A 14,805-nucleotide genomic window follows, 5' to 3' on the forward strand; every position below is an offset into this window, starting at 1 on the left:
TATATGGATGTAAATACCACCATGAGCTCAGTTATAAAGCTCCAATAGGTGGTATGGGTGTCATGTAATTATGATGTCATGTTGTTATGTTGTTATGATGTTGGTTTCCTTTTCACCAAGGTGATCATTGTAAATACTGCATCGAGCTATGTTATAAATCTCCATGGGAAGTATGTTTTCTTTTCAACGATTTTGGCTGAGGTCTTGGTGTGGTCTAACACAGTGGACGGTGTTCCCCAAGGGGGAGGGTTACGTAAGAGCCCTGGTGAAAATTTCATGTAATAAAATTTAATAAAGGAAAAAATAAAAATCACGGTTGATGGGACAATTATTCCAAGCTGAATGTTGAGCAAGACGTCCTAGGGGGTGTTTAATTGGTTGTTTATTGCTAAGGAAATTGGCAAAGGCAATGGCTAAGGATTTAGAAAGGCAAAATGGCATTTTTGGCACATTTATTTATGAAAATAATGGAAATTAGGAGAAAAATGAGGTGAAAGGTCACATGTTGCATGTGCGGAGGAAAATGAAAAAAATAGAAGCCTCATTAATAAAAAGGCTTATGAGGATCATTTGGTAACCTTTTGTCAGTTGAGTTTTGGAGCTCTCTCATCATTCTATCTCTCTTTCTCACTCTTAAACACAGAGTTTTCTTGGAGAAACTTTGGCATTGGATCAAGAAAGGCAAAGAAGGCAGGAGGAAGCAAAGATCAAGAAGGGCAAGGTAGGATCAAGTAGCTACATCAATATTATTTCCAGGTATCGATTTGCATGTGTAGTTTCCTTGCTAGATTTGGCATGCATGGTATTACAAGTGGTTATTTTTTAGCATGGCTTGGGTTTTCCGTGTGTAACAGTGTTTTCAGTGTAGCCTTGCCATTTTCAGATAGCCATGGTGTGAAGGGGTTCTCATATTTGGGTTGAGTTGGATTGCTGGATGGATTCGAAGTTGAGTGGGGTGGATCTCTGAATGATAGAGCACATGGCCTAGTGGTCCTTGAACTGTACTATGGATCACCGTAAATCCACTAGCCTAGTGACCCCTGAGCCAGACTGTGGGTTGCAGTAAAGCCAGGATTGTGTTGCATCAGTGGGCCTAGGAATCCTTACCGGTGAATGAGAGGATATACGATAAGTCTAAGAGGTGGTTTTCTCTCTATTGGGCCTAGTAATCTTGGGTTTGGGATATGCAGTATAGCTTCGAGAATGGGTCTGGGTTTAGGGCCTAGTGATTTGGGTTTGGATTACGGTAAAGCCTTAGAGACTCAAAGACAAGAAAATTCCTCACGGTGTAGGTGGAGAAATTAGTGGCATCCATTGATCCAGGAGGATATCGTCAGATAAGTTGCATAGGTTCATCGTCAGTGTTCAGTGTCATCGTCAGCATTAAGTTCAGTGTCGTTCAGTTTCAACAGCATTGATTATGGTTCAGGTTATCCAGGTAATTTTTATGGTTTTTCATGGTGTTCAGTTGATGTGGCGTTGTACCTGGCTGTCGACATGTGGTTGTCGTCAGTTCCGCCAAAATTTGGTTGTCGACATGTGTTTGTCATCCACCTCGAAGAATTTGGTGTCAATATGGGTTGTCATCGAGTAACGTTTGGTTGTCGTCATGGTGTTAATGACTAAATGTCATATTGTGACAAAGAGGTTTGTAATAAGTGGAACTAAACCTAAGCTAGGTGGCAAGACCTTTTGTAATGGCCCTAAGCCTAACCTAAGACCTAGCACTAAAGCTATGGTGAAGACATGTTTAAAAACCTAATGCAAACCTAAAACACCTAAACCTAACTCATTGTATTAAACCTATGCTAAAAGTCCTATGCAACAAACCATGGTGGAAAACCTAAAGTCTAAACCCTAATCCATACACTAAATACCATTACCTAGTCCTAAACCCTATTGGATATGTTACTATGACACAAAACCTAACAAAACTATGTTTTAAAGCCCTCTCGGCCTATGTTTAAAACATTAAAAACATTACAAAATATGCAAAACAGTCATAAGCCGCTAGTTTGACTGCACAGAGTCCTAACCGTGACAATTACAGTGTTCACATGAGTAGAGATCAGTCGAAGGGGTTAACAATTAACCGTCGACATCAACCTAGACCACGTCAGAACCGCCAGGGCAAGCCACGACGGTCGAAGAATGCGGGCACACGCAAATAGTCACTACAATTGTAGTCGTAACCGCCGAGCGGATAAGCCATTATGTGTCAGTCCAACAATTGATCGCCGAGAGAAAACACTTGTTCACATGGAAACAGTTAGCCAGCACACAGTCAACCTAACCACCAGCGGGTCTATTTTAATATATGGTTATTTTTGGGTTTTTGTAATTAAAATGTGAAGTTGTTAATTCAAGGACCATGGTTAATGACCCTAGGTGTCCTTTCATAACTAATCTGAGTACTTGAACCCAAACAATCAGCCCGTTCATTCCTAAAACTAGGAAGAAGGAGTTTGAATGTATTTGCAGGCCTATAAGAGGCAATTTTTTTCATTGAAGAAGGGGAGGGTGGTTTTGGATTTTGTATGCAGATTCTGGAGGTTATAGGCAGTTTTGTTTTTAGCGTAACAGGAGCACCTTGAGTCAAAATTGGGAACCATGACAAGTGTTGGCTGACAGTGAACAGAAGTGCCTGCGAGCACATTTAGTTTGGTCAAATCTTTGTGTAAATGACCTCTTTTGTTTCAATCCTAATAAAGCGGTCGCCCATCTTGAAAGCGGACTCGGAGACTTAGTTCATCAAGGACGAACTCCGTAATCAACTTTGTTGTCTGGTATCACCTTCTTCTTCTTTTTTTCTTTTCTTTTTTTTTCCACTTCTATTATGCATCTTACTTATGTTTTATGAGTTATCGTAAAGTATTTCTTCTCAAGCAATTCTCTCGGTTTCCGCACTTTCAGCTAACATTCAAATCATTAATGGCTAATCAATTCTACATCAGTAGAAACTTATGATCATTTCAGATCATATAATTTGGTATCAGAGCATGTTGCATTTGTATAATTTTCCATTGAATGTTAACCAAGTCAAAATCGCAACGAGGAGAAGGAATCCTTGAGCAGATTGATCTAGATATTGGAAAGTAACAAGTCGTTCATAAGTCGACCATGACAGGATCTGATGCAGGTGAAAATACTAAAACTAAGATGAGTGATGAATAGTTTCAACAAGCATTCTTGACTATGCAGCAGATGTTCAAAGAACTCTACGAAGACAAGAAGGCGAGAGAAGCAGCTTCTTCTTCAAAGACATCGAAGAAGGACAAAGGTAAAGGCAAGGCTAATAAACCACCTTCACCTACATCATCTCCACCATCCCCTTCTTCTTCTTCTTCTTTCAGTGCATAATCTGAAACATAAAAGAAACCTAAGAAAACATCTCTTTTGAAACTTGATGTGAAATTTGAGTTACCTATTTATGATGGTGAAATGAATCCTGAAAAGCTAGATAATTGGATCAAGCTATTAGAAGTGTATTGTCGCATTCAAAATATTTCTAACGATAAAATGAAAATTCAGTTAGCTACACTTAGAATGGGGGAATATCTTTAATCTGGTGAGAAAGTAAAACTCAGATAGATGTAAAGCGAAAAGGAAAAGTCATCTCTTCATGGTCTAAGTTTTTAAAATCTCTTAGGAAACAATTCTATCCTTTAGGATACATGCAGCAAGCTGTTATTTATTGGCAGCATCTGAGGCAAGGAAAGGGCAAAGTGTTCAGGAGTTTACTCAGGAATTCAGAAAGAAAGCATTGGCACTTGGTATTTCATTGGATACACGTGAAACTTTGTTAAAATACATCAACAATTTACATTCATATTTACAGCATACATTATTGATGTTTAATCCTGATGATTTTGATGAAGTGTGTTCAGGCCATACATATTGAATCAGGTGGCAAACCATTCAAGTTTTCATCGCAATCATCCAAAGAGTTGGAAATCAAAGATTCTAATGACAATAAGGGGAAGAACAATTCGAAGAGAAAGAAATCAGTGATAGCTCAGAAGGAAAGAGCTACTTATTCTCATTACCAGAGAATCAATCATGATGAATCTAAATGTTGGAAACTTCATCCAAAACTTAAGCCCAAAAAGTTCCTTAAGGAGAAGGATTAAAAGAAGGCCATTGCAGCAGTCCAGCAAGATTTAGGTTCAGATTTAGGTGATGATAGGAGGATAACTGCTATGGTTACGACAAGGAAAACTTCTGACATTGTTTCAAGTTCGAAAACTATTGCATCTTCATCAAACATAAATCCTTCATATGGGGATAAAAGAGTTGAATTGTTTAACATAAGGATAAATTCTAAGCATACAAAGATAGATACAATGTTTGATAGTGGATCACAGGCGAATTTAATATCTGAATATTTAGTTAAGAGTTTGGGTTTGGAAACATGGAATCATCCAAGACTTTACCCATTAGGATGACTAGATAAATCAACTCAGATAAAAGTCACCAAACAGTGTCGATTAAGATTTTCCATTACAGCTAATTACATTGATGAAGTGGAATTAGATGTGGCCCCAGTAGACATATGTGGAGTTGTCTTAGGAAGTCCTTATCTTTATGATCGTGATGCAATATTTTATAGGAGAGAGCATAATATCACCTTAGGAAAGATGGGGTTGAATTTATTGTCAGGGAACATCAAAGTAAAAATAATTTGAATATTAATGTTAATCAGATGAAGCGATTAATAAGTTCAAATAAAATATTTGTAATCATGTGTGTAAAGGAGCAACATAACAATCAACATGATGCTTATTTAAGTTATGAGATTCAACTTAAAGATAGTTTGATCAAAGAGATAGAAACTATTCCAGTTCTATGTAAAACCAAACATCTTACTCATAAGTAGGGAATATAACATGAATTACAGTTTGTGCCTAAATTTCCTCTTCCTAACGTCAAAATGAATCAATTCAGTCCAAGTTTGGAAATTAACAGTTACAGGGATGTAGGTCAGTATTGGAAAAGTCAGTGTTACATTTCTCTTGTATTGTGTCACCATTTCATGTTTCAAACAGTTTGGAAACCTCTTTTCAAGTGGAGAGAAAACCTATTTGTTTTCATATCAAAGCCTTTTCTAAAGCAGTGTCAAATTATTTAAGGGAAACTTATGCATCAGGGGAAAGTGCTAATCAATGGAAACATCATTTAATAAATAAAGAAAAAGTGATTCAAACAAATCAACACCTAATTCAATATATTCAAAGACAAACTAAGTTGCAGCAATTTCCATATTACAATTTGATGGGTTCATTGCAGCAAGTTCACTTAGTAACCAGGCAGCAAGAAAGTATGTCAAGTCAAGTAGTTGGTTTGATTTCAAGAATATCTTTGATTGTCTCTATTATTCCACAAAATAGATTGTTAATACATGTTAATGTATTGAACAATATCCTATAGAGATTATTTTCAAAGATGATTATGAATCACTAACTCATGGTTCTTCACGGAAAGAAATCAAATGCCATGTTCATAACAGCTTGTTTGACCATCGTTGCAAGTTGTTCGTAATGCAAATGGATGGAACAGGTCACCGAATCAACATGTGCCATGGTCATCATCATTAGGGTCATCATTTTCAGGTGATTGATCGAATGTATTGGTACATCATCAGGTCAAGGTGGAAAGTGAGGGAGTTCTACCCTCATCGCCTAATTGGTTAGTCAAACTTTTATGGTCCAAAAGCTTTCAAGTGGAGAGGATTGATCCAAGAGGATCTTGTCAGATTAGTTGCATAGGTTCATAGTCTGTGTTCAGTGTCATCGTCAGCATTAAGTTAAGTGTCATTCAGTTTCAACAGTGTTGATTATGGTTCAGGTTATCCAGGTAATGTTTATGGTTTTTCATGGTGTTCAATTGATGTGGTGTTGTACCTGGATGTCGACATGTGGTTTTCGTCAGTTCTGCCAGGATTTGGTTGTCGACATGTGTTTTTCATCCACCAAGAAGGATTTGGTGTCGATATGGGTTGACATCAAGTAAGGTTTGGTTGTCGTCATGGTGTTAATGACTAAATGTCATATTGTGAAAAAGAGGTTTGTAATAAGTGGAACTAAACCTAATCTAGGTGGCAAGACCTTTTGTAATGGCCCTAAGTGTTATAGACATATTTGGGCACTATGACCCTAATCACATATGTCCATAAATGAAGGGATTCTAAACCCCTAAAAGTGTTGTTTCATACCATAAAGGAACAAGGTCAACTGATTACATCATGTCCCAGAAGTTCTCTGTGAAAAACTACTTAGAATTGGTCAAAACAGGACCATACAGACTGCTCCATGCATAGGGTGCGATGCATCTCACCTATTACACATGGGGGGTGTGATGCATACTAGAAATCCCTTCTGTAGGGTGCGATGAGCGAGAGCAGACAAATGGCAGAAGCAGTTTGCTAGGTGGAAACCCAGAGAATCTTCTAGAAACTGCTCATATGACACTTGCCTCTCTGAATTCGCCCAGGGATGAGTAAGAGATCTAAAATCTCCAAGTGGAACCAAGAACTATCAGTGAAATGACACTAATCAAAATCCCAGAAGCTGACTCACTCTCCTATAAACATTTATATATGGATCCCTCATCCTAGAGATCCAGAGGCTGGAATTTTGTAATTTGCAACGAAGTGTTGTTGGTTTCTCTTTGAAGACATTGTTGGGTGATCTTGCTTTGTGTGAGGTGAAGAGGGCTTTCATGCTGGGAGGATGATGCTGGATTAGAAAGCTTGGTTGTAATCCTCTCTTCTACTACTTCTATTAATAAAGCTATTTGAGTTTTCCTCCATATGCTTGTATATCTCTTAATCTTGTATTTGTATATGCATTTATATGGTTAATGTACATTTGATCCTGCATTATTTATGGTTATAGATCTCTATGCTTTGATGGTATTTTGTTGCCTTGACTCTACAGGTGTTCTTTGAAGCGGGACAAGTGAGAAAGGAATGGCGAAAGCTCTATCAACGGAGAGAGGAAACGAGCAAGGAGACTAGCGAAAGACTGAGGTTGGTACTCTCCGCCTCTCTCTTATCTATCTCTCATAAAGGAAAACACAAGTGACTTTAGTTTGTTTGTTTCTAAGATAGCTACCCGTCTTAGTGGGACTAGCAGCTCTGAATGGACACTAGTTTTCTTGATAACACTAAGCCTAACCTAAGACCTAGCACTAAAGCTATGGTGAAGACATGTTTAAAAACCTAATACAAACCTAAAACACCTAAACTTAACTCATTGTACTAAACCTATGCTAAAAGTCCTATGCGACAAACCATGGTGGAAAACCTAAAGTCTAAACCCTAATCCATACATTAAATACCATTACCTAGTCCTAAACCCTATCGGATATGTTACTATGACATAAAACCTAACAAAACTATGTTTTAAAGCCCTCTCGGCCTATGTTTGAAACATTAAAAACATTACAAAATATGCAAAATAGTCATAAGTCGCCAGTTTGACCGCGCGGGGTCCTAACCACGAAAATTACAGTGTTCACATGAGCAGAGATCATCCGACAGGGTTAACAGTTAACCGTCGGCATCAACTTAGACCACGTCAGAACTGCTAGGGTAAGCCGTGATGGTGGGAGAACGCGGGCACATGAAAACAGTCACCGTGATGGTAGTCGTAACCGTCAGGCGGATAAGCCATTAGGTGTCAATCCAACAGTCGATCGCCGAGAGAAAACACCTGTTCACATGGAAACAATTAGCCAGCACGCAGTCAACCTAACCACCAGTGGTTCTGTTTTAATATATGGTTATTTTTGGGTTTTTGTAATTAAAATGTGAAGTTGTTAATTTGAGGACCATGGCTAATGATCCTAGGTGTCCTTTCACAACTAGACCGAGTACTTGAACCCAAAAAATCAGCCCATTCATTCCTAAAACTAGGAAGAAGGAGTTTGAATGTATTTGCAGGTCTATAAGGGGCAGTTTTGTTCATTGAAGAAGTGGACAATGGTTTTGGATTTTGTATGCAGATTCTGGAGGTTATAAGCAGTTTTGTTTTCAATGTAACGGGAGCATCCGAAGTCGGAATTGGGAACCGTGAATGGGGTTGGAAAGTTGATTCAAAGAACTATTTGTTGACAGTGACTAGAAGTGCCTATGAGCACATTCAGTTTGGTCAAATATCTGTGTAATCGACCTCTTCTATTTCAATCTTAATAAAGTGATCGCCCATCTTGAAAGCGGACCCGGAGACGTAGTCCATCAAGGAAGAACTCTGTAATCAACTTTTATATCTGGTATCGCTGTGTTTTTGTTGTTTTCACTTCTATTATGCATCTTACTTATGTTTTATCAGTTGTCGTAAAGTCTTTCTTCTCAAGCAGTTCTCTCGGTTTTCGCACTTTCAGCTAACATTCAAATCATTAATGGCTAATCAATTCTACATTAGTTTTAACTTATGATCATTTCAGATCATCTATGCTTGTTTGGCCTAGTGATAGGTTGGAGATCATGGTAAAGCCTATTATGATGTGTTCATTGTGTTGGCCTAGTGATTTGGGATGGATTACAGTAAAGCCTAATTTATATTGATGAGGGTGAGGTGGTTTAGCCTCGGTATGCCCTAGTTGATTCTTTTGGTTTGAATCCCACATTCATGCTTGGAATATCGTACGGGGATGAATGAATGAAGAGATATTTAGCTCAGCCATTCTATGGTCAGGAGGAACATGGAAGTCCCATCTCGGGTTTGGTTTTTGCTTCATTAATGAAAGGTTATTTCTCCTTGTATTTCTATCAGAATTTTGATGGATTATATGTGGTCTATATGGTTGTACTTTCATGAATATTTTTGTTGTTATTATGTTGGTTATATGTGTGTTTTATGAGAAGAGTTATGTATGGCTCTCAACATTTTTTTACTTGTAAATGAATGGATAATGTATCTATGGCCTAATAGCAAATAATGTGGAAAATGACATGAGGAAGCAATGGTTCGTAGCAATTCTCATATAAGTATGAGATCCCTAGAATTGATTTTGTTGTTTACACATGTAGGTTACCTGTTGATGATATGTTTGACGAAATATCTGGCATGACTAGTAGGGGTCTAATTAAGGTCTTGTTCAAATTATTGTTTTTGCATCATTATTTCCCTATTCTTTTACTGTTCCTAAGTTATCATTCCATTTTGGGCAGTGACCTGGGCTTTGGGCCTGAAAAAGTGGCTCAAATCCTAGAGTCGCTGGCATAACACTGATAAATTTAGTCTCTAGTGACTAGTAGGCAAGCCTGTGAGAGCAACTTTGGGTTTCTGGATGCTCTCTTGCCTATAATATGGGAGCGATTAAGGCCTAAGATGTCCAAAACATCAGTGAGACCTAGGGACATGATGTTTGAGTGGCTGACATGTGTCATGAGGGTTTTGTTGCTGATGTGGATAGGTTAGTTAATGTGTTCCATAGATACCACATCCTTAAGGTCACATAGGAGTTTGAATCCAATCATAGTAGCCTCTCATCACATGTTTACCCAGTTGTTGTGGTTACTTGTGTACATGTGGGAGGAGGGTGTTACAAAGCGGTAACAGAGCATGGTTCACCCCTCGGACTGGATGGCCGGTGTGTGTTGGTCATGCATGCATGTAACTTGCATGTGTGTTTCTTAAACTTGCATTCCATGTGCTTGTTGCATTTGCACTATGATTGATTATGGTTGAAGTAAGGTTGTCATGGAGAATTTGATGTCTAGTTTGTGGAATGCATCGTCATAAGTATATGACTAGTTACATATTGTTACATGTTACTTACATGTTGATTTTGTGTCGCCTACTTACATCCTTGTATGTTAGGCTACATTCTTGTAGGTTTGATTACATGTATCATTCTTGTAGTTTGATTACAAGAATTGATCGCTTATGCTCGACTACATGTGTTTATGCGTATGTGTAGATGATTAGGCATTGCTTATACATGTTGATGATTGCATGTGGCAATGTGTACAATGGATTAATGGTTGTTTTCATGCATGAGGTCATAGCATGCATTGTTGATATGGCCTTACATTGATGGCTAGACCCTAGCTAGAATGATATTTATGTGTTGATGCACTTACTTGTTATATGTCTACATGTTATTATGTTTATGTTATACATGTATCACTCTGACTTTTGATCTTGAAGACAAGTTATCCTCCCCAAGTTATGTTAAGGTACGTTGATTTATTATGATTTGGTTTATCTAACATATTATGCATTGTAGGAAAGAGATCAAATGGCTAGCGATGTGGTAGACTACACAGGATCTCCCTATGCATCAAATGAGCACTGTGGTGTGGGTTACTCTTCTGATGTGGTAGATACACTGAGAAGCTTGAAGGAAGAGGTTAGGAGTTGTAAGGCAGATAATGACTAGATCATACATGCACAAGAGAAACAATAAGAGGTTAATGTTATACTCCTTCAGAGTTTGTCAGACTTGCAACGACAAGGACCACTACAAATCATTCATGGACATGAGTATTGAAGTAATGGGTCATATGACAGTAGGTCTCTTGGTATACACAGGTTGAACATATCTGATATGGTGAGATATGGTAGATTGTTGGACACTCCAGATAGAAGGGGCGATGTGCAAAGGTACTATTCTAGTTCTTCTGATAGAAATCATGGTTTGTCACTGCTATCATCCTTATCGGGGGAATGAAAGGGGATACTTGCCAAATGAGTTTAAGAAAGCTAAGCCACCTGCTTTTGGTGGAGATGTGAAGAAGTCAGAAGATGCAGATGCTTGTATACTTGGGATGAACAAATTATTTGAGTTGCATGAGTACATAGATAACATGAAGGCCAAAGTAGTGATCTTCAGCTTGAAAGGTGAAGCAGACATCTAGTAGGAAGATGTTAAGCGGGTCAAAGACATCAGGGCAGATGACTTGAGTTGGCAGGAGTTCAAGGGGCTTTTCAGGAAGAAACACTTGTCAAAGAGGTATTATAACAGTAAGTCCAAAGAATTATATGAGCTAAAGATGGGATCAATGAAAGATGAAGAGTACACAACCAAGTTTCTGGAGCTATTGAGGTATGTACCGTATCTTACTGATGAGAAGGCTAAACTTCAGTGATTTTTTAATGGTTTTCCATTAGCATTTAGAGATCGGATTGAGTATGATGAGCCTCAATCACTTGAGGAAGTTATTGGGAAATTGAAGCACTGCTATGAAGAAGCAAAGTGTAAGAATGAATCTTAGCAAGGATGGAATGGAAAAGACAAAGGTAAAGGTAAATGGCATCCTAAGAGGATAAGGCCTCAACGTGTAGATGAGAAAAAAATGTGGCACCGAAAAAGAGGTTTAATGCAACTAGACAGGGACATGAGTCGCAGCAGCAACATAGAGGTGTTAGTACTGGTTGGTTGGAGTGTTGGACATGTGGAAAGGAACACCTTAAGAGATATTGTCCACAGTATCAGGGTGGTAGGCCTTAGATATATAGTGTAGAGGAGGCACAGACTGTTGGAGATGTAGGTTAGAGCATTCCTCGTATCTATGTAGCAATAAACAACAGACATTGGTAAGGAACACCTTAAGAGAGATTGTCCACAATATCAGGCTGGTAGGCCTCAGATATATGGTTTAGAGGAGGCACAAACTATTGGGGATGTAGGGCAGAGCATTCCTCGTATCTATGCAGCAATAGACAACAAACAGGCAGAACACCAGGTATCTATCATTGAGATGGACGGTAAGTTTTGTGATCAAGTTATTTCTATTTTGATTGACCTTTGATATAATTGTAGTTATGTTAGTCTTGACTTTGTGGATAAGTGTGGTTTGAGTAAAGCATTTGTTATGAAACCAACTCACAAAAGATAGAAAAGATAGATCAATGCCTTAGAATTCAACCTCTTCGAGGGGGCAACCTCCTTTACATTACATAAATGAACAATTCTTGGATGATACAAATGAAAAGACATCCTTTCTATATATAGGAGTCTAAGGGGTCATAATATAATCAAATCCCACATAACAATAATAATGTAAGGGCACAATAATAACAATAGTGGGCTTCTATGAGGCACAATAGTAACAATATGGGGACTACATGGTTACAACAATATAATAAGGGGTTGTACTAATAACAATAAGGGGTTACACTAGTAGTATAGGGGCCTAACATGCCTCTCTCCTTCAAAAAGTGTTGTCCTCAACGCTTGAGTAGTTCTTGATGCTTCTATATAAAATTCTTGTCCTCCCATGTGGAATATTCAGCAGGTAAGTTCTTCCACTTGATGAGATACTTTGAAATTGATCGATTTCGTAGCTGTCAGGTTCTTGCTTCTGTGACTGCTCCAGGTTCCAATATGATTTTTCCTTCCTCTTCAAGTTCTGGCAATATTGTTTGAATTGGGATCTTCTGTAACTTTTGAATGAGTGGTCATACTTCTTCGTCCTTCTTCCATTCATCCCTTGCTTCATTTATCCAATCTGGTTGGATAATAGAAATAACACAAAATAATGCTTCCACATCCTCATCCTTTCTTGAGAGTGCATCTGCAACAAAATTTTGCTTCCCTTTTCTATAGATGATGTCAAAGTCATAACCCAACATATTTGTGACCCGTGTTTTTTGTTCTTCTAAAGATAATAGTTGTTCTAAAAAGTATTTAAGGCTATCACGATCCATTTTTACCTTGAAGTGTCTTCCCATTCAGTAAGATCACTATTTCTTAAGTGCATGTAGTATTGCCAACATTTCCTTCTCATAAATAGCTTGCTTGAGATGTAGCAGTAAAAATACCCAATCACCTACATCAAAACATTTTTCACTACGATGTTGATCTACCTGTTGTTTCATTTGATTTTGCACCAAAGTGGCGTTATCCTTTGAAAGTTGGAGAACTTGTTGTTGATGCTCGATGCGATATTTCACTGCTTGAACCTTTTTCTTCTTGATATGTCCTTCTATCTTGAGAGTTTGAGGAGTGGTAATTTTTTCCAATGATTTACAAGATATGGCCGAATTCATTTCTTGATGCTCGATGTGATTTTTCACTTCTTGAACTTTTTTTTTCTTGATATGTCCTTCTATCTGGATAGTTTGAGGAGTGGTAATTCTTGCCAATGCTTTAAAAGATATGGTCGGATTCATTTCTTTTTTCTCTGGGGTTGGGTCCTGGCGTATATCCTCTTCTTTTGATGTTTCTTGATCCTTTTCTTTCTCCTCTTCATACTCTATGTAAAATAATTTCTGAGCACAATTATGACCTTTAGTGCATTTGCTATCACAATTGTAACAAAGCCCTTTTTCTCTTTTTTCTTCCAATTGTTGTGGTGTAACCCTTGTAGGTTGTGGAAGGCTAGGAGAAACAATACTTCCATATTTATAGTTGTGAGGGGTAGAATTCCTTGTTTCCATAATTTTGCTTTTCACTTTGTAACAAAGCCCCTTTTCTCTTTTTTCTTCCAATTGTTGTGGTGTTGCTCTAAAGAAGGTGTCGATCTTTGTATTCTCATAATGTGCTATAATTTCCTCCGTGAAAATTGACCACGTAACAAGTTGTTTATGAGAACAAAGCCCTTTATACCATAAAAATTGATCTTGTTCTAAATATGAAGATGCAATACATACCTTTTGTAATAGTGGTACACCATGTAGATCAAAATATTTCTCCATCTGTAGTATCCAATTTACCGGATCCTTGCTATCAAACTTTCTCATCTCGCTTTTTCTTCATTTTAGGATCTCGATCTTGAAACGACTGTAACTCTGTACTTTTGGATCTTTAAGTTCGGAAATTGCCACTTGCAGTAGCCCTCTGCGCCCTCTTTCCAATACCACCAGTCTGATCACATTTAGATTCTCCAAGAAAGGGTAATGCACAATCTCCCAAGATGACCTGATTATATACCTTTTCAGAAGAGCGAAGTTGTATGAAGTGCCACGTGTCACTCTTTTGACCTTTGGATCTAAACAATATACACTGGAAACTACAACCCGTCCTCTTTCTGTAACTTCTTATGAAATTTTAATTTGATGCTCAAAACAAAAGTTATGAAGATTTTCCCCAAGTCACCTGCTTGGAATGTAATTCGGGAGTCTACAAAAAGACCAACTTCCTCATGTCATATCTCCGCAAATATAGCGCAAAAAGCTCTGAAATTTGGACCCGAGGTTCAGAATGATTTCGGCCCAAATGGGTTTTTTATGTAGCATCTGAAACGTCAAAAAAAAATAAAATAATAAATAAAATAATAATAATAATAATAATAATAATAAAAGGAAAAGTGCAAATGCCACAATGACCTGGTTGGAGCAGTGAAACCCTAGAATCCAAAGCTCTGATACCAAATGTTATGAAACCAACTCACAAAAGATAGAAAAGATAGATCAACGTCTTAGAATTCAGCCTCTTCGAGGGGACAACCTCCTTTACATTACATAAATGAACAATTCTTGGATGATACAAATGAAAATACCTCCTTTCTATATATAGGAGTCTAAGGGGTCATAATATAATTAAAGCTTACATAACAATAATAATGTACGGGCACAATAATAACAATAGTGGGCTTCTATGGGGCACAATAGTAACAATATGGGGACTACATGGGTACAACAATATAATAAGGGGGTTGTACTAATAACAATAAGGGGTTACACTAGTAGTATAGGGGCCTAACATAGTTGCATGCAGAGTCTTGGTTAGTGTAGTTGGCTATAGGTACAAAAAAGTGAGTTCATCATTGGGTAAGAGCTTGTGCATTTTATTTGAGTGGTATCCTTACCGCAACACATTTGAATGTATTATCGTTGGGATCATACAATATGTTGT

This window comes from Pinus tabuliformis, chromosome 5_2 (genome assembly GCF_031772625.1).
Source record: "Pinus tabuliformis cultivar Carrire ecotype Pingquan chromosome 5_2, CPIR1, whole genome shotgun sequence".
NCBI lineage: Eukaryota > Viridiplantae > Streptophyta > Pinopsida > Pinales > Pinaceae > Pinus > Pinus tabuliformis.